General features: G+C 44.0%; 1 long non-coding RNA gene across 1 annotated transcript in view; it reads right to left on the bottom strand.

The window, feature by feature from the left end:
- The window catches only part of LOC102166006, a 152,238-nt gene that overhangs the window by 100,551 nt on the left and 31,787 nt on the right, over nucleotides 1–19,900 (bottom strand). Inside the window, exon 2 of the long non-coding RNA XR_002340915.1 lies at nucleotides 10,014–10,108. This is a non-coding gene — a long non-coding RNA (uncharacterized LOC102166006). The remainder of the gene's footprint in view (nucleotides 1–10,013; nucleotides 10,109–19,900) is intronic.

The following is a 19,900-nucleotide window of genomic DNA, read 5'->3' as shown; positions in this document are numbered from 1 at the left end:
TCTGTAAAAACCCAGTGGCGTACATTTAGCAGGCCATAAAGTCAGAACTTCTTACTCTTTAGGTTGTGTTGGTGTCTCCACTGAAGACTGATGAGGAAAAGCTACCACACACCCCCAAAAAAATGTCCTGCGTACTACTCAAGAAATGAAACCGAGCTGCCACGAACACAGGTCAGCTGAGATTGGTAGGGGACCCTCAAACGTTGTTCTAAAATAGAGGAAGTGCGTGGAGCTCCCGTCTTATTACTTACAATTTTTTACTGTGATCCCTTGCATTGAAAAACATTTGGGGAAATTGTTTTGCTTGAAGGTATCCAAAAAAACAGTAAGCTATGTGAAAGGTATATGTGAGCCTGATTTATCTATGCTGAAAAAAGAGTCTAAAGCAGAAACTCTCAAAAGGCATATTTTGGGGGTACTTCTCATAAAACTGCAACAGGTCTGCCTGACTGGTAGCATTGAAAGAGGTGAGTAATAAAGCCCTCCGATTTGACTGTTAAGATATGAAAAAAATCAAGCCAGGGCTCTAGAACAAGAAGAAAGTGTCTAGGAGTTCCTGTCGTGGCGCAGTGGTTAACGAATCTGACTAGGAACCATGAGGTTGCAGGTTCGGTCCCTGCCCTTGCTCAGTGGGTTAACCATCCGGCGTTGCCGTGAGCTGTGGTGTAGGTTGCAGACGCGGCTCGGATCCCAAGTTGCTGTGGCTCTGGCGTAGGCCGGTGGCTACAGCTCCGATTCAACCCCTAGCCTGGGAACCTCCATATGCCGAGGGAGCGGCCCAAGAAATAGCAACAACAACAAAAGACAAAAAGACAAAAAAAAAAAAAAGAAGAAAGTGTCTAAAACTGCCCTCCCGTCTATAATTCAATGCCTACAAGAGCTGACTGTCTTATTTATTTATTATGTTAACCATTTAATGGTAATTAAATCATAAAGGCACTGTAATTAAAGCAATGGAGGTGTTTTAAACAACAAAGGTATCTGTGGAATCTGTGAAACAGAAAAAAAAAACCCAAAACAACCCTTAAAGGTAGTGTTTCCAATGTCTGCCCTTAGTTATAGAAGCCTTGTGTCAGAGTGCTGAGATCTGACCTTGATCTAAGGTTAAATACTGCAGAATAATGCAGCAGAGTCTCTCAGCGGCCCAATACACTCACGTCCTGACCACTCAAGGGGGGTTCCAGCCACTTTGCAACTGGGTTTCTCCAGCCACTGGATTCTGCTGTCTCTCCACCTGGCAGGTGCCACGGCCCCTGGAGTTTCACTCCAGGGAGGAGCTGTTCACTGTGGAGAGACAGGGCTTGGTGGAAACAGATCACAGCTCGCCTGAGCTCGCCTAGGACAGTTCTAACGTCAGTTCCCAGCATGTTCCTGGAAGCATAACGCTCCAGTCATCCAGAGGGAGACACTGGCTGGATAACACTGGCTTCACTGCTGGTCCAAGGAAACCAACAGGGTGGACGCCAACTACAACTCCATGAACGATGGGAAAAGCAGACGGTCTGAACCCAGACGCACGTGACGTGTACAATTCAGGCCAGATTTTTGAAGACTTCATGTAATGGGAGTAATGTAACATACCTCCTGAATAATTTCACATTACTTGCTTTTTTTATTTTTATTTTTATTTATTTATTTATTTATTTTTCTTTTTTGGCCATTTCCTTGGCATGTGGAAGCTCCTGGGTATGGGATTGAAGCCATCCCATAACAGCGACCTGAGCAGATCCTTAACCTGCTGGGCCAACAGAACTCCTGAAATGCTATCTAAGACACATTAGGGTAAAAAAAAAAAAAAAGTCTATTATTAAACTTAACCTTGCTCTGCTTTTTTCCACTTAAAAAAGGGACTAGGAGTTCCCACTGTGGTGTAGCGGGTTAAGGATCTGGCAATGCCACAGCAGTGGTGTAGGTCACAGGTGCAGCTTGTATTTGATTCCTAGCCTGGCAAATTCCTAGTGCCATGGGTGAGGCCCAAAAAGAAAAGAAATATTTAGGGTTAGGGTTAGCTATTAGAAAACTTAAAATGATAGATTTTGCTGTTACTATCTTTCTAAGGACTATACTGCTTGCCTAGTTCTCTGTCCTTCCCTGTCTCATCTCCTTCCAAATGAGCCACTGACTGCTGAATCCTCACGATTATGCTGCTTTATGGAGAAATTCAACTGAAAGCAAATAATAAACAGCAGCATCCTCTCGCTACTGGGGTTAACAATTTGTCTTTTCACTTTCGAGTCATGCTTGGAAGGTACAACTCTATGGTCCTTCTCAAAATTATTTGGATATCTACATTCATGTGTCTTCTTAAAAGTCAGACAAAAAAGTTTCAATTGGCGTATTTTTTGTACTTTCAATAAAATTGCAAAAAATTGCATTGTTGAAAGACAGGTGAGAGCTACAGAGCACAGAATTATGAATTTTAAGGGAGAAATCCGCAACCTACTCCTCCAAAAATAACTGAGGACTTGAGAAGTACCCTGGAGACATCAATTAGATGCCCAGAGAAGTTGTTTCACTTTCATGGTCATAAAACAAGGAATGTGATTCGCTGTTCCCAGATTTGTTGACTTCGCGGTCATAAAACAATGAACGTGATTCGCTGTTCCCAGATGTGTGTGTCATCTTCACAGCAGTGACACACAGTTGCTTCACCGGCCATCTGTAGCATTGTTTTGTACCAGGGGCACCTCCATGGCCTTTAGACCTCAGACACAGTACCTAACTAGAATATGCCTTTCTTCTTAACCCTTTATCAAATACATGATTTACAAATATTTTCTCCAATTCTATAGGTTGCCTTTTCACTCTGTGGATTGTTTCCTGTGATGTGCAGATTTGAGGTTTGATGTAGTCCCATTTGTCTCATTTTGCCTTTTTTTTTTTTTTTTTTTTTTTTTGCCACAACTGCCCCATCTGGAAGTTCCTGGGCTAGGGATCGAATCAGAGCCGCCACAGCCACAGCAACTCGGTATCCAAGTTGTGGATGCGACCTATACCACAGCTCACAGCAACACTGGATCCTTAGCCCACTGATCACAGCCGGGGATTGAACCCTCATCCTCACGGACACTACATTAGTTCTTAACCAGCCAAGCCTCCACAGGAACTCTATGTTTGTGCTTTTAAACTAAATCTTTGCATTATCACACCTGTCCCTGTGGTCCCTGAAGAGACACTATTTTCTGCAGTGCACAGCCTTACAAAGACATCTGGACGATTGATTCATTATTTAAAAAAAAAAAAAATCAGAACAACAGGCTGAATGAGATTAGCACAAGCCCAAAGTGCTGGATGGCTCAGGCTTCAGAGCCCTTCACTGGATGTTAGAAAAAGGATCCAGCCTTAGGAGAAGGACTCCTGCTTGAGTGCCTGGATGATTCCCGCCAGCTGGCAATGATGGACTTTTACTCACATCCCCGGATCAGAAACACAAAATACATTCCAAGAGCACCACGGGGAAACAGGAAGGCAAAAACACTCCAGAATCTTTGGCAGTCTCGTCTATTCTCCAAGTCACTTGTTAAAATGAGCCAATTTTCTTCTAGTGCTAGCTACTCACAGCTTGGCTTTTTTCTCTCATAGTCGTGGGTTTTTAACCTGCGGCACGAATGGAATGAATGTCTCAACGTGTGCATAGCTCTTTGGAAAGCAGCTCCCACCCTCATGCAAATTTAAACTGGTGTCGGAACCGTGACTCTAAAATTCTGAGGCGCTAAAATATTACAAGTTTCACTAGCGGATACAATGGGCTAGGAGATTAAAACAAAGATAATATTCCCGGCGTGGGAAGAAATATTACCCTGAATAATTTAAAGAGCACTATCATCAACTCGCAGGAAATGAAATTCAGCATGGCCCATCTGGCACAGGAAAGAAGCCGCAGAGGGCTAAAGGAGGGTGGAAAGGCAGGCAAAGTCATTATCACCTGAATCCTTGACCATGGTCATCTCTCCCTTTGGGGTAGAACTTGGACATGGTAGACATTAAAAAGATTAGAAGGGGGCTAGTTAAGGTGAGCAAAGAAACCTCAAGAATTCTAGCTTGAATACTAAGTACCGTTCTTGCGCTTGTAAAAGGCAAGACCCAATCCCCACCACCTCCTCCGGTTGAATGTGAGAATGGATTCCAGCTGAAGCAGAGTAAGTGGATGTCTTAGATCAGACCATGAAAAGCTTCCAGATCTGCCTCCCAAATACCCTTCCCACTTCCACCGACTTGAAGCCACAGCACCGACAACTTGGAAATTCCATGTGGACGACCACACTTCCTGGGTCTCAGGGACACCAGCTGTACCCGCTTGGGAAACACCAGCTGTGGTCTTTGCAAGTGTTAGAAATGAACTTCCATCACTGGTCATAGTCATTATACATGTAGATGTGTGTTAGCAGTTACAACTCCCTAATGGATACAGTATCTGAGTTACCTCTGGAAAACACCAATTGGGGTCCTTGCAAGAATTAGAAAGGAACTTTCATCACATGTCAGAGTCATAATACATGTAGATGTGTGTTAGCAGCTAGAACTCCCTAGTGGATACAGTATCTGAGTAACCTCTGGGAAACACCAGTTGTGGTCTTTGCAAGAATTAGAAAGGAACTTGCATCACATGTCAGAGTCATAATACATGCAGATGTGTGTCAGTAGCTAGAAATCCCTAGTGGATACAGTAGCTGAGTTACCTCAGAAGGGACAAGCCATGAGTCTAAGATTCTGTTGACTCATGAGAACATAATCCTACTACAATAAAGAAAGTAAAGAAAATAAAAGTAGTTCCTATGCCAGAATCAGCATCATCATAACCAGAATTTCTCATGAATGTAAAATCAGATCATTCTCACCTGCATGTGCATCTGAGCTTGAAATATTATTTCATTGATTTTAGGTACAATGTATGAAATTAGCACAACTTAAAATTGATGGGCAGAATCATAACGACAATATTGTTTTGGTGGCTGAATCAAGAGCATGTAGAAATTCCCAGACAAAGGATCAAACCAGTGCCACAGCAGCTGCCTCTTAGTAGTGTTTTAAAATAAACCTACAACTTTCAATCTACAATCTTGGATTTGATGAAGCTGCAAGCTGTCCACTGGATGCCAACACTGTAAGTGCCAGAGTTTCTGTTCCTCCAAGATGAAGCCACCCTTCTCTGTCACTCACAAGCTGCAGGACCCCAGAAAGCAAGGATGGTATATGATCAAAGGGATGAAATCTGGCTTGATGTGGTCCCAGCTTACAGCTTCAAGGTGGAAAACAGTCAACACAACATAAGACAATAGGACCTTCTGCTTCCCCTCAGCGAAGTGTACTACCTGAGATGCAAAATTTTAATATAGGAGTGTATAGAGAAGGTTTGATTTTGTTCTACTAGCACTAAGAGTGTGGACATAGGAGAAATCCCAGCCATCTGCTAAAGCTCCAGTCACATAGCTTAATTTAGACAATGACGAATTTCTATAAATCCTGCTAGGTGTGCTTTATTTTGTCCCATTGATCATAGCATTCCATTAAATCCACAACAGTTCAACAGATGGTTGATATTGGCTATAAACATAACTGCCAAGACGTAAGATAAATATGTAGAAATTCATTATCTACTTGCCCAGGGAAGATAATCAGGATAATTTTATTTTATTTTAGCTTTTTGGCTATGCCCATACCATGCAGAAGTTCCAGGGCCAGGAATCAAACCCTCGCCCCAGCGATAACAATGAAGGATCCTTCACCTGTTGAGTCACCAGGGAACTCCCAGGATGATATTTTTTACACGTACATGAAATCTTTTCCTCCTTCTGCTCCTTCTGAGAACCCCTTTAAGAAACTCCCATCTGGAGAAGGAGCAGAGAACAATGCCTTATCCAGGCCTGTTCCACTTCTTGCGGACAATTCAACCTAACAGGCAATGCTGACTGAAAACAGACCTCACTGAACTGTGGCTCCAGGCCAAATTTGGCCCATTGCTTGTTTTTATCCACAGCATGAGCTGAGAATGGTCTTGTTTGTTGTGGGTTTATTGTAGTTTCAAATGTTTGGGGAAAATAAAAAAGATGAATAGTTTGTGACATGTGAAAAGTCCCTACAATCCAAATTTTAGTGTCCCTAAATAAAACTGGACTGAAATACAGTCATATTTGTTTCTGTATTGTCTCTGGCTCCTTATGGACCGTCAAGGGTAAAATGTTTACTCTCTGGTGCTTTGCATAAAAAGACGTAAGCTTTGGAGTTCCTGCTGTAATGCAGCAGATGAAAGATCCAGCATTGTCTCTGAGGGAGCTCGGGGTTGATCCCTGGCCCGGTGCAGTGGGTTGCGGATCTGGCATTGCCACAGCAGTGGTGTAGGTCACAGCTGCAGCTCGGATTCAATCCCTGGCCATGGATCCATATGCCATCGGTGTGGCCGAAAAAAAGAACAAAAGAAAAAAAGACCTAAGCCATGCTACTCCAAAAAACTAAAGCAACATTACTGGGGAGGTTGTGTGAAATACAGAAGCTCAGCTGGAAACCAGAACAACTGATGCAGAATCTGTGCTTTAGGAGATCCGCAGGTGACTCACATAAACATTAAAATTTGACAAGTCTACTCTAAAGAAAACAGATACTCTACATGCATCAAGAAAGGGATGCCAATCTGAGGAAATGCAAATAAACTGATTCGTAACACATAGGAGTCACAGGTATTTCAGTTAAATATAAACACAAAATACAGATTTTAGTTTCCATTGTGCAAAAATCTGCGGAAGACGGAGATTTAACCTTAAACAACTACAAGAATGCAAAGAGAAGGAGTTCTCATCATGGCTCAGTGGAAACGAAACTGACTAGCATCCATGAGGATGCAGGTTCGATCCCTGGCCCCGCTCAGTGGGTGAAGGAGCCGCCACTGCCATGAGGTGTGGTGTAGTTCGAAGACAAGGCACAGATCTGGCATTGCTGTGGTTGTGGTGTGTAGGCCAACGGCTACATCTCTGATTTGACCCCTAGCCTAGGAACCTTCATGTGCCATGGGCGTGGCCCCAAAATGACAAAAAGAAAAAAAGGAAGGAGAAAATAAATATTAGTCTGGTTAGTCTTCTCAACTGGATGCTTGCTTGATCAGATTTGGTTCTTTTTTTAATTGATCCAAACTGTTCCTTGTAGTAAAGATATGAATAACTAACCAACAAATCCATACAAATACCATCATCTGTGCAAGAGATGAATTTACGAGGGAACGTACATTCTTAGGTTTTCAGCCCCAACAAAAAGCACTTCCATGGGCCATGAATTATAACGCATTAGGAGTTCCCACTGTGGCTCAACGGTAACGAACCTGACTAGTATCCATGAGGACACGGGTTCGATCCCTGGCCTTGCTCAGTGGGTTAAGGATCTGGCATTGCTGTGAGCTGCAGTGTAGGTCTCAAGAGGCAGCCCAGATCCTGTGTTGCTATGGTTGAGGTGTAGACCAGCAGCAGTAGCTCCAATTCGACCCCTAGCCTGGGAACTTCCATACGCCATGGGTACAGCCCTAAAAAGAAAAAAAAGTAATAACTCACTAGTCCGTATCCATTTGTTGGAATAAAGCGTCTATCGTGCTTGTCTCTCTGACACTGTCAGCTGGTTATTTCAGTACCTTGGGACAAGGATTTCTTAGAGATGACCTGAGGACTCTACATTCCTGAGGACAGCAGTTTAAGCATTCTGCTTTTCTTAGATTCCAACCCCTGTGCCTCCTGAGGATGACCCAGGCGGTGCTGAGGAATTCCCCCCGAGGTCATTAATCACAGAGGAATTGCTGATAAGATGAGGACTGAAGCGGTTCCTGCTGTAATTATGAACACGGTCCCTACAGAAAGCTGGTATTTAGCCCAGGCTGTAAGGCATGACCTCTAAGAATGATCACTTAACTAGGTTTCGTTCTCACCCGCTGTGATGCTTTCTGTTGGTACTGTTCTAAACGAGGGGGGCAACTCCAAAAGGTCTAACCTGAAAAATATTTGGGAGGAGAAATGTTTGTAAAAGATAATGGTACCAGTGAAAGCTCCTGAGATGAGGACGTCACAGGCACCCACCATGTGCATTCACTTCCGCGTCATTAAACGGATGTGCACAGAAATCAGGTACCACAGGCTACTGTCAAACGTAATCAAGCATCCATACCTTCTCTGTAATTCTTGACGTTGTGGTGATGTACGCTCACAAGGGGGTTTTTCCAATTCCGTTTTCACCAGGGGTGATGGCCCCATCCGTTCTCGTCTACACCACCACAGCCTCATTTACAAATAGTCACCGTGCATGTGCCCTGTCATCACTCCTGTCCCTCCTGTGACCACGAGGTCCATTATCCAGCTTCTGACTTAATGCTCAGCCCCACCTCATCCTACTGAGGCAGAACATCCAAGAACATCAAGGGAATCCATCACCGTATCTATTTCCCCAGAGAAAACGCAACGCCACAGGCTGCTCCTGTTTTGAGTCACTTGTTGGAAGAATCCGTATCACTACGTGTCCTTATTTCCATGTGAAGACTTTCCACTTACTCATGCAATTCCTAACACACAAGTCATAGCATCACAGCAAGGCACCTCAATGGCCCCTCCCTCGATGACCAAAAAAAGCACAAATGGATCTGAAATCATTCACATCCCCTTAAGGAACCATGATGTTTTAGGAACAGTGATGAGAAGCATCAATTTTCATTTAGGTATTGGTTCCAGGGACAGAAACCAACACTTGCTGATATAAAGGGATGAAGGAGAAAAAACATGTTTCTTTAATACATAAGATTAGTAAATAAATAAAAATAAGGAGAGGATTAGAGCCAACACCCGACAAGGAAGGTCACTTGAAAACAGAGGCAGCAGGTTTGTTTCTTAGCCCGTTTGCCCCACAAAAAGAAGCCAGGATGCTATCATTGAGAGAGCAGTGGGTGAATGGACGTCAGGATAGAAGACACGTCTTCATACATACATTTTCGAAACTGTCTTCCCGCCTAAGGTGTTGTCGAAATTCCACGTATGGTAAGCATGTGCTGAACCATGCCCTAAAAGGAGACACCTTTACCTTGCTACCTGGGGAACAATCTAGGATACCTTGGGGGTGGCCTAGTCCCTCTGGCTTTACTTAGATCCACAGTCACGTTCAGCAACACAGAGATTCAGTGAGACACAGACCAGTGCAGCCAACACATGCTACCACTTTAGGACAAGTAAAGAGCATCTTTAGTTGAGACATGGCGACTGTGTAAGAGGGAGCAAGACAGGAAGTAGGAACGGAACCCACAGGCCCCGAGTGCCAGCTTTCATCTGCACCTGTTACCGCGTGTTCAAGTCTGTCTTGACCGGAGGCTGTGCGTCTGCTCATGAGGGCTCTTTAATTAATGGGTTGAGGCCCCTGAAAGCTGAGCCCTGCAAGGCTGCCCAGCCAGGGGGAGTGTGAATTCATGCCTCCTGGCTAGCGAGCGCCACCTGCAGAGGCGGTAGCCCCAGGGTCCCCTGGGGTCTTCCCTGTCCCCTTGTAGAAGAATGCCATGTCTCCATCAATGACCAACTCAGCAGTTCTTTTCAACATGCCAAGCACCTAAAAGAGAGACATGGCAGACCCCACCACAGGCAAACACAGGGGCTCTGTTTCCACAAGATTGCTGGTGGGGCCTGGTGGGGATGGGCTTTATCTCTGGGCCGTTCACTGTCTGCAGGAGTCAAGCTCAGAGCCAGCTGCAGGAAAAAGATACATTTTCTCAGCACACTGTAGGTTCTCACTGCACAGAGAGAAAAGCAGTGAGAAAGAGAGACAGGCAGAGAAAGAAGAACGTACATGGGGTCGATTTTTTAAGGCAGGGGAAATACCTGGTTAGACCTATCTTGAGTATTTGCAAGATGTTCAATGCATTTTTATCCAAAAATGTCGCAATTCCTTTGTACCTGAATTTTCAGGTCTATTTCCCTGCATTTCACTGTTTATCAAATATTGGGTGTACCATAGGGTAGACATTGTTGTTGTACAAAAATTTTTTCTCCAAGACCCTTTCTCACCTGTTTTAGGAAGATTCTCCTTGCTGATGGCAGCTTTTCACGTTGACACTCTGAAGCAGACGCATTGTTCCCTATTGGGAATTTCCTAGAGTCCTCTGTGGAAGGAAGAAACAATGTATCCTTATTTTATTATTTAACCATTAACAAATTTAAGCCTAGTTAATTTACAATGTTGTGCTAGTTTCAGGTGTACAGCAAAAAGATTCAGTCTATATATATACATATATGCATGTATGTGTACATATATACATTAACATATAGAGTATGTATATATTCCTTTACAGATTCATTGCTATTATAGGTTATTACAAGCCTTGTGTATAGGTGCCTGTGCTGTACAGAAGGACCTTGTTGTATATCTCTGTTATATACAGACGTGTGCATCTGTTAATCCCAACCTCCTCATCGATCCTCCCCAACCTTCACTATGGAATTTTGTAGCCATAAGATTGCTTTCTATGTCTGTAAGTCGCTTTCGGTTTTGTATCATTTTTTTAATATTCCACATATAAGTAATGTCATATGGTATTTGTCTTTCTCTGACCTGCTTCACTTAACAGGATAATTGCTAGGTCCATCCATGTTGCTGTAAATGACATAATTTCATTCTTTTTTGTGGCTAATATTCCATTATATATATACCAATCACATCTTCTGTAGCTATTCCTCTGTTGATGGATACATGTGGCTTCCATGTCTTGGCTATTGTGAATAGTGCTGCTGTGAACATAGGGGTGCATGTATCTTTTTGAATTGTCCTTTTGTCTGGATATATGCCCAGGAGTGGAATTGCAGGATCAGATGAGTTTTGTCTGAATATATGCCAGGAGTGGGATTGTGGGATCATATGTCAACTCTATTTTTAGTTTTCTGAGGAACCTCCATACTGTTTTCCATAGTGGCTGCACCAATGTGCATTCTTCCCCCAACAGTGTAGGAGGGGTCCCTTTGCCCTAGGGCCCCTCCAGCATTTATAAATTAATGTATCTTTAGATGGTAAGCACACTTACAGGATTCAGGAAATAATTAATGGTAACAAAGGAACTGTACTACAAAAAGCAAAAATATCTGTGCTAAGTTTGCTGTGATTACCTTGGCTAAGCTCTATGACTAAGAAAGGAAAAAGGAGTTAAACTAATGAAAAAATTATGATAAAGGAAAGTATAAACCTATGGATTTATGTGATAACTGCCAACAGTGACATAAAAAGAGTTTGACAAGACAAAACCAATTATCTATTTATTACTAGAGATGTGCTGAGCAGGAGAAAGAAGAATTTTGTGCTTGGCAAGGCTCATAAACCCAGCAGAGATTCCTGATTCATGGGCGCAAGGTGGGAGTTGGGGGATGTAACCTACAAAAAACGGTCTTGGGATACTCAGCATTCTCCATGTTTGATTTATCCTAACAACATTCGTTATTTTATAGCACTGCTGGCAGTTCACTGATTTACTGGTAAACAGATTCATCCATTGGGGGACAGTCTTCTGCTTGGACATAAACAACCAAAATATCCTAAAATTAATAAAAAAAATCAATGGCAAGGGAAATTTAGGCACAAAATTGAGGGAATAAATCAAGACACGCTCTCCTTTTGACACGTGTTTTTAAGACCCAGACTGGGTTTTATGACCCAGAACTGTGACCATTTGCTGTCAACAAAACAATTCTCCGGTTGATATTTGCCCACTGCACCAGAGATGAAGATGAGCACAAACAGGTGCTAAGCCCACGTAAGAGCCTAAAGGTGACAAGCCCTCATCTGAAACATTAACTCATTGTTGGCTTCACTTTCCCTTGCAGGATACACCGTAGCAGACTGCACCTGCATCAGCAAATGCCCTAACATTCACCCCCCAGCTTTTACCCCTAATCCCCTAGCAGACCAGAACTTACTAGAGAGACAACTCAGAGCATCTGCTTCGAGATGGGGACAATTATTATTTGTGGGAGTTTCCGATTCATTCCTGGTTCCTTTTCCTGGGTAATACATATGATCCTAATTCACAGTTCTGAGTACACCTAGAGATCATTCACCTGTGTCTCTATCTCCACTAGCAAACCATGTCCTTTCTACAGAGAGATGTCCCTAGATGGCCGTAATTCAGGATTTCTCAGTTTGCTCTGGTTAATATTTGGGGCAGGATTGTGTTCTGATGTAGGGAAACACCCTATGCAAAGTAGGATGTCTAGCAGCTTCCCTGGCCTCTACCTGACAGGTGCCAGGCACATCCCTCCCACCCAGGCGTGGCAGCCAACGAGGGCTGCAGATATTACCCTGCGTCCCCTGGGAGAAAAGCCCTCTGTTGACAACTCCTGCCATAACTGAAGTAAAATCACACGTGGAGAAACGCCCCTGCTAGAACTTGGCAAAGAGTCAGCGAGGGAGGGAGACAGACAGACACAGAGAGACTTTCCTTCCCTGTAGTTCATGTCCAATATCTAACATACTTACTGCTACAGTGGATTTTTTTTTTTTTTTTGTCTTTTTGCTATTTCTAGGTCCACTCCCACAGCATATGGAGGTTCCCAGGCCAGGGGTCGAATCGGAGCTGTAGCCACCAGCCTATGCCAGAGCCACGGCAACGTGGGATCTGCAACCTACACCACAGCTCACGGCAACGCCGGATCCTTAACCCACAGAGCAAGGCCAGGGATCGAACCCGCAACCTCATGGTTCCTAGTCAGATTCGTTAACCACTGCGCCACCACAGGAACTCCTACAGTGGATTGTTATTCTGGCGCTGTCACTACACACTCATCATTTCACATGCCTTTTTGTAGCCTTCTTATCACTACAGGTAGATCATGCCTCCCCTTTTTATTTTTCAAATGAAAGAGACTGAAGTTGACAGCATCGAGGCCAGTGTTTGTTCCAACACAAGGTGCACACATATCACGTAGTTACTGTTCAGATTCTGTTTCAGGGGCTCTGGGGTGGCACCTGAGTCTGCATTTCTTCTTTTATTTGGTTGTTTAAACTACTGCACCTGCAGCACATGGAAGTTCCCAGGCCAGGGTTGAACTGGAGCTGCAACTGCTTGGCCTACACCTCAGCCGGGGCAATGCCGGATCCTAGTCTCTTTGGTAACCTACGCCGCAGCTTGCAGCAATGCCGCGTCCTTAAACCACCGAGCAATGTCAGGGATCGAACCCGCCTCCTCATGAAGACCTCATCGGGGGCCACAGTGGGAACTCTGAGAGGCTGCTTTTCTCAAAAGCTCCCTCCCAGGTGATGAAGATGCTGCTGGTCCAAGCAAACTACCCTTTGTAGAGTTAGCCAACTCGCACAGCTAGAAAGTGGCAGAGTGAGAACTGGTACCCAAGCCTGCATCTCACACAGGCGGCATCCTTTCTCTCTCATCATGCCACCTCTCCGCACAGGTGTCTGCCAGGCAGCCCCCGATGCTCTTCTTTGAATGGCCTCGGGCTCTAGTATTTCCCAGCCATCTTCCTCCTACTCCCAGTACAGCAGGTTGGGACAAAGACAAAGTGAGTGCAGTCAGTCTACAAGAATCAACACTAATTGGAAAGTGAGTCCACCACTCCTTCCCTGTCCATACACTCATCTCCCACGGTCTTAGGACATCACCTTCTAAGTGACAGCGGCTTAGAGCTTCCTTCAAAGTGAAGGAAATACAATCCTATCCTCTTGAAGTTCATGTTTAATGGGGGATATCAATGCATGAACAGATAATCAAGAGATAGCAGCTTTGATGTGCCCCTGAGGCTGACAAGAGAAATTACTGGGCCACAGACAAAAACTAACAGGGTACCACCTCATCGGTGATACACCCCAAACCCACACCCAGCCCTTCTCATTCTCTGACCATTAGATTCTGGGGCCACCTTTTTGAGATGTGTGGGCTTTTCTTCAAAGGCAACTATCTGGTTCTGCTTGGCAAGCTGGAGATGATAATTCTGTTTATTCTTGAATAAGATATATCATAAAAAGGAAAGCAGGTAGAAAGTTTCATTTAGGAAAGATCATCATGAAACGATTGGCTGAAACCTTTTACACTCATCACATAATGATCTACCTACAAGCTGTCACTGCATCCTTAGCTTTTATAAACTATGGACTGAAAATATAGAAAAACAGTAGACAGTGGACTGAAAATATAAACTATGGACTGACAATATAGAATAACAGTAGACAGTGATTATAAACTATGGACTGAAAATATAGAATAACAGTAGACAGTGATTTCAACAAACTGAAGATGTTGAAAATTAACCATGGGAACTAAAGTTGATAATCTGTGAATTACTGAATCGCATCCTTTAGTAAAATAGTGGAGTAGACCTTGATGCTTTGTAATTAGAACTCAGAGCTAAGGAATTATTCCTGGTGTAAGTGCTACCTCATCCTAACTTATGTGGGAGCTCCCTTCACTCCTGTACCTTTTTTTTTTTTAAAGTTTGTCTGGAGCAGAGTTGATTCCCAAGGTTGTGATCATTGCTGCTGGACCACAAAATGATTCCATGACACATGCACACACACCTCCTATACCTTTAAGATCATTCTGGCTATTGACACACACCTATTTCTGTACCAGGAATTAGCCTGCAAGCCATGGATCACTGGAGGAATAATGTCCGCGAAATGTGGAAGCTGCACTGGTTCATATAAATTTTATTCCACAGATGAATGTTTCATATCAGAGAATCACAGCCATGGAATACAAAGTACACTGACACAGGTGCAAGCATCAGCCACACGGGAAAAGAGGCCAGTGTTCAAAATCTCCCACATTCTCATTCTGGTCCACGTAAGCAAGCCACTCCTTCATCCAGGACTCCCTGACTTTTGTGCCTTTTTCTTGGTCTTCCAAAATCTTCCCCAACAAGCCATCACTCTTTATTTGTAGAGAATATCCTAGATGCATCCTGGCATCCTTTTAAAATGAACACCATGGATGTCCTTTTCATCTGCTAGTGGTTTTGATATAATTGTATTTATTTCTTACATCACTCAGGTGATAAGTAAGCTTTTGGAAAAAAAAAAATGCCCCCAACCCCTGTTTCCTTTAGATGGCAATGTTGCTGATTACTAAATTTATTTTTCAGGCGTGTCTCTATCATGTAATAACAAAAAACAAAAAATACAAAAAACAAATCAAAACTATAAAACAAAACAATCCCTCCAAAACAAAACCCTATATTCACCCTTGGAGTATCCATATGCTCGAGTATCTCTTACCTTCCTCTAATAAAACAAAATCTTCCTTTTACCCTATTTCTCATGGGAACGAGAGATCTCTGGCTATGCTTCACATCACAGCCAAATCTCCTGAAATATTAATCTCTAATCACCTTCTCCTCTTCACAAGTCCCAGAGCTGGCTTTCATCGCCTCTGCTGCACTAAAACACCTGCTGCAATGGTTACCAATAACATTTTTTGTAACTAAATTTACCAGATGGAAAACTGGACCCAGGCTGCATGGCGCTGGGCCAGGGACGGGTACACAGATTTGTGGTGCCTGGCACTACGGCAGTAATGAAACAGAAGGAATGACGGATGCACGCAACGGCATGGACCAATCTCATATGCATGATGCTCAGGGGGAGAGTTGTCACTGAGCAGGACTAGAGAGAGCCCTCTCCCCCATATCCTCTGCTTTACCTCCTCCCTGAAGCACCTAGATCAAGAATCTGATGCACAGTTCCTGAGTTCTTTCACAGACGCTAAAACCTCCACCAAACGGAAGATGTTAACTGTTTGATGACTAAGACCTACAGGAGCCTGAGGGATGATGATGTTGACCCCTGTGACCCCACCCTGTGACCTCACCATCAGCCAATCAGAATTGTGCACGAGCTGATCCCACACCCTGCAAATCCCCTCCCTCACACGGCCCCTAAAAATGCTTTCCTGGAAGCCACTGGGGAGTTCTGGTCTTTGAGCACTCGCTGCCCTGTCTTCTTGCTTGGTGCTTACAATAAACGCTGTACTTCCTTCACTGCAATCTCATGTCAGGAGACTAGCGTTACTGCCCATGGGTGAGTGGACCCAAATTTTACTTGGCAACATGAAAATAGTATAACTGCATTTACATGACATTCTTGGAAAGACAAAACTGTATGGGCAGTGAGCAGATCCATGGCGGCCAAGGGTTAGGTTGAAGGATGCTTAAAGGAGTACTTTCTGAGAGCTGGGGGGAGCTGGAGTGGTAATGAAATTGTTCTCTATCTTGAAGCAGCAGTGTTGCACAATGGTATTTATTTATCCATCTCACAAAACCAAACACTTCAACAGGCTTTTACTGCATGCCAATGATACCATAATGAAATAAATGAAACAAACAAACAAACAAAAAACAGATGGAAACTTGGTCCTTGGTATATTTGAGACAATTGCTGCCTAGGACACTGGTTTTCCCTTCTCTCTGGTTGGTGCTGCCTCGTTTTTCTCCACAGTGGCTCCATTTTGGTCTCTCACAGACATCTCTTCCATACTCCCTCTACCATCAAGCTGTCCAACCTGTCCAAAAAGACCCAGTCCCACAGCATTCTGTGCTGGCCCTCTTCACATCCTGCTCTGCTGCTGATCACTTTCTTGAATCCACAGGTTGAGGTCTCGATCAATTTCCCCAGCCTGTCCCAGAGACTCATCTCTTTAGTGATCATCTCTAAAGTTATCTTTGGAAGTCTCCTTGATACCTTCAAATTTCACTGCCCACCCCCTGCACCCTCCCTGCACCCCCTCCCCGCACCCCGCTGTGTCCTCAGGATTGACCGAAAGCATCCCAATTTCACCCTGGACAGAGAGAAACTCAGACTCCATCCTGCAACACCTCTCTCCCTCTTGTTTTGCCCCACCTGCCACACTTTCTGACAAATGAACAGCCAGGGCTGATTCGGTTTCCTACGCTTTGGAAAGCCCTTGAACGTGCTCCCCCCTTTCCATGTGCATGCTCCTGCCTTGGTCCAGCCCCCATCATTCTCAGGGACCCTGTGCTCATTTCTGGCTCTTCTCCCTGCGTGAGATTCCTGGTCTCTCCAATCAGCCTCTTATTCATTTGAATAACATGCCCAGGGTCTCTTCAGTGTCCCAGTCCTCAACACTTGATTTCAAGGACCTCCCAACCCACTCAGCAGAGGCTGAACTCCTAGCAGGTGCTTCAGCCAGAAGAAGTGCGTGAGAACAGCTCTTAAAATATGTTGAGTTTTAAAAAGAACCATTTATTGTCTTATTAAGTGCTGGAGACTGAGTCTATAAAGACGGATCATCTTCCTTGTTGTCCTCAAGGAAACAGGTAAGTAAATAAATTTAATAAAAGGGCTCCTCAGCCCCTGCCCTCACAGGCTCCCTCTGCAAACACTGGCACTTTTTAAATGAATGGGTCAGTCAAGAGAGTGTGTATCATCTGGAAGTGGTTTGCTCATCTTTAGCTTTGAATTTCCCCAAAGTAAGGCTGTAATTTTGCTCCCTTTTTCAAGTTGAAAAATCAGTGCTGAATTTAAGTCGCTCCTCTGTGTTGACTCAAGAAAACCCCACAAACCACTGTTTCTTGCGAGGAATAAATGCAGGTCCGATGTTCAAATAGCAGATATGGTCAACATGACCCAAGATGCATTTATTTATTACTGCCAGACGTTTAATGGAAAAATAAACCCATAAGCTATTTATTGAAAAGAACAAGGAGACAATTTGACACACATATGCCTTATGAAAGGATTCTTCCAGGTCCATCACCAAACATTCTTGCCTTTTTCTTTTTCTGGGGGAATCACACTTCAGTTCTACAGTACAGTCGTTATCAACTACAGTCATCATGTTACACACGGACCCTCCAGACTGTATCCATCTTAGAGCTGAAAGCGCGTACTCTTTGATCCACCCCTCTCTACTTCCCAAAACCCCTGGCCCCAGGGCCATCATCATGCTAATCTCTGTTTCTATGAGTTTAATTTTTTCATTTTTAGAGGCCACACAGAAGTGCGATCCTGCAGTATTTACCTTTCTCTGTATGGTCTATTTCACTCCGCAAAACACTGTCACCTAAAAAGTGGCACTTGCCATCTGGCTCCACAAGGATTAAATCATGAGCTGCTGCAGGTGCTGGCTGGGCTTCAAGGCCTCTTCAAGGAGAAAGAGCTCAAAGCCTCTGGCCAGAACCGGAACGACCAGACCCTTATCATCACCCCACCCATCCAGTTGTAATGTCCCCTCCTCCACCTTAAGCAACCTGGCCTGCTCCTTTCTGCCCCTTCCTAGGAAAGATATGTGGCCCACTCCTCACCCCAACCTATAGGGCCATTATACACCCCCAACCTACCAGCAAGTGTATCTTAAGAGCCCTCTTTCCCCAACCAATCAGCAGGTCAGCAGGTGTATCCTGAGACCTCTCCTCTCACTGATTAATGGAATGAGGCTCTCCCTAATTTATCAGGTAGTTGTCCTGCTATAGTTCCAATGTCTCTTATCTCAATAAACTGTTCTTTCTCTTCACCTCTCTATGCCAGAAATTCTTCTTCTAACCCATGTGCATAGACCACACACTGCCAACCCTCATCACCCCCTGAAAGGAGCTCAGGGCGGAGATCAGAAGTGAGGCACTCTGTGCTTGGGGAAAACTGGCAGAACAGGCCTTTAGATAGTTAGGTCTTTTCAGGCAAAGATTTTTATGTGCCCAATTCTTGCATCTAGAAAAGCACTGAAATCATGAATGATGACATCCATTCTTTGTGACTAGCTTCACAAGGCGAGCAGTGACCTTCTGCAAGATGTGTTGTTGGTTGCATGTACCTCCCCTTCACTAAAAACGCACATACACTGACCTTCTCCCTACCTCTATGAGAAGTTTCTCAGAGCTATTGAAAATGCTGCCTCCTAGGCTCTAGCCTTCTTTTGTGCAAAATAAAACGTAACTCACAACTTTCATGTTGTGTGTTTTTTTCAGTCAATAATACCCTCCCAAGATCATCCATTTGTTGCAAATGACAAGATTTCCTTTGATATAAAGGCTGGATAATATCCCATGGTACGTATGTATGTATATATACACACACCACATTTTCTGATCCACCCATCTGTTCATGAACATGTAGGTTGTTTCCATACTTTGGCTCTTATGAATAATACTGCAATAAACATGGGGAGTACAGATACTTCTTTCAGAGAATGGTTTGTTTCCTTTGTTCATAGACCCAGAAGTGGGACTGCTGCATCACATGGTAGTTCTATTCCAAATTGTTAATAGGTTAAGAAAACGGAAGGAAGAGGGATTAAGATAAAAGATTGCGCATGACACATGTTATGATAGTAAGGCAGACTTATTCAGGATTTCTGCAGTGGGGTTTTGCAGTCAGGGAGCAAAACTGAACTCATCTCCCAACACAACCAGGAAAGCTTAGAAACAGAGTGGGAGGGGGCAAGGGGCTGGGAAGGGGTGGACAGAAATGACCAAGAAGGTAGAGGCATCTGTTGCTAAGAAACCTAGCCAGTTTCTTGCTAAAGGCTGGCCACGGTGAGCAGCTAGCACTGGGGATTTGAGGGGCTTGAAGATGATCACATACCAAGGGTGGGAGATTCGGGCTAAACCAGTGTTTTTGCTAAAACCGGACTCCTGGAGGACCTGACCAAGGATGAAGCTAGTCAGACTCAGATGGGTCAGAGAACAGTTTGGCCAAGAAGAGAGGCATTGACAATTTTTCCTACAATTGAAAAGCAAATGCCAGGAAGATGCCTATGGAATAACAATAACAGCAGTACTCACCACACACTCCATGCAATGTTTGCTGTCCTTCCCATACAGTCCCCAAATTCTCACTGTAACCATGGAATAGGTCCTTGTCATATCCACATTTTAGAGCAAAAAAAAAAAAAAAACCCTAAATAATCTAGAACGTTTAGCCACCTGCCTAAGAGAATCCATTTAGT

The sequence above is a fragment of the Sus scrofa genome, chromosome Y, assembly GCF_000003025.6.
Source record: "Sus scrofa isolate TJ Tabasco breed Duroc chromosome Y, Sscrofa11.1, whole genome shotgun sequence".
In the NCBI taxonomy this organism is placed as follows: Eukaryota; Metazoa; Chordata; class Mammalia; order Artiodactyla; family Suidae; genus Sus; species Sus scrofa.
This window is presented reverse-complemented; position numbering and strand designations above follow the sequence as displayed.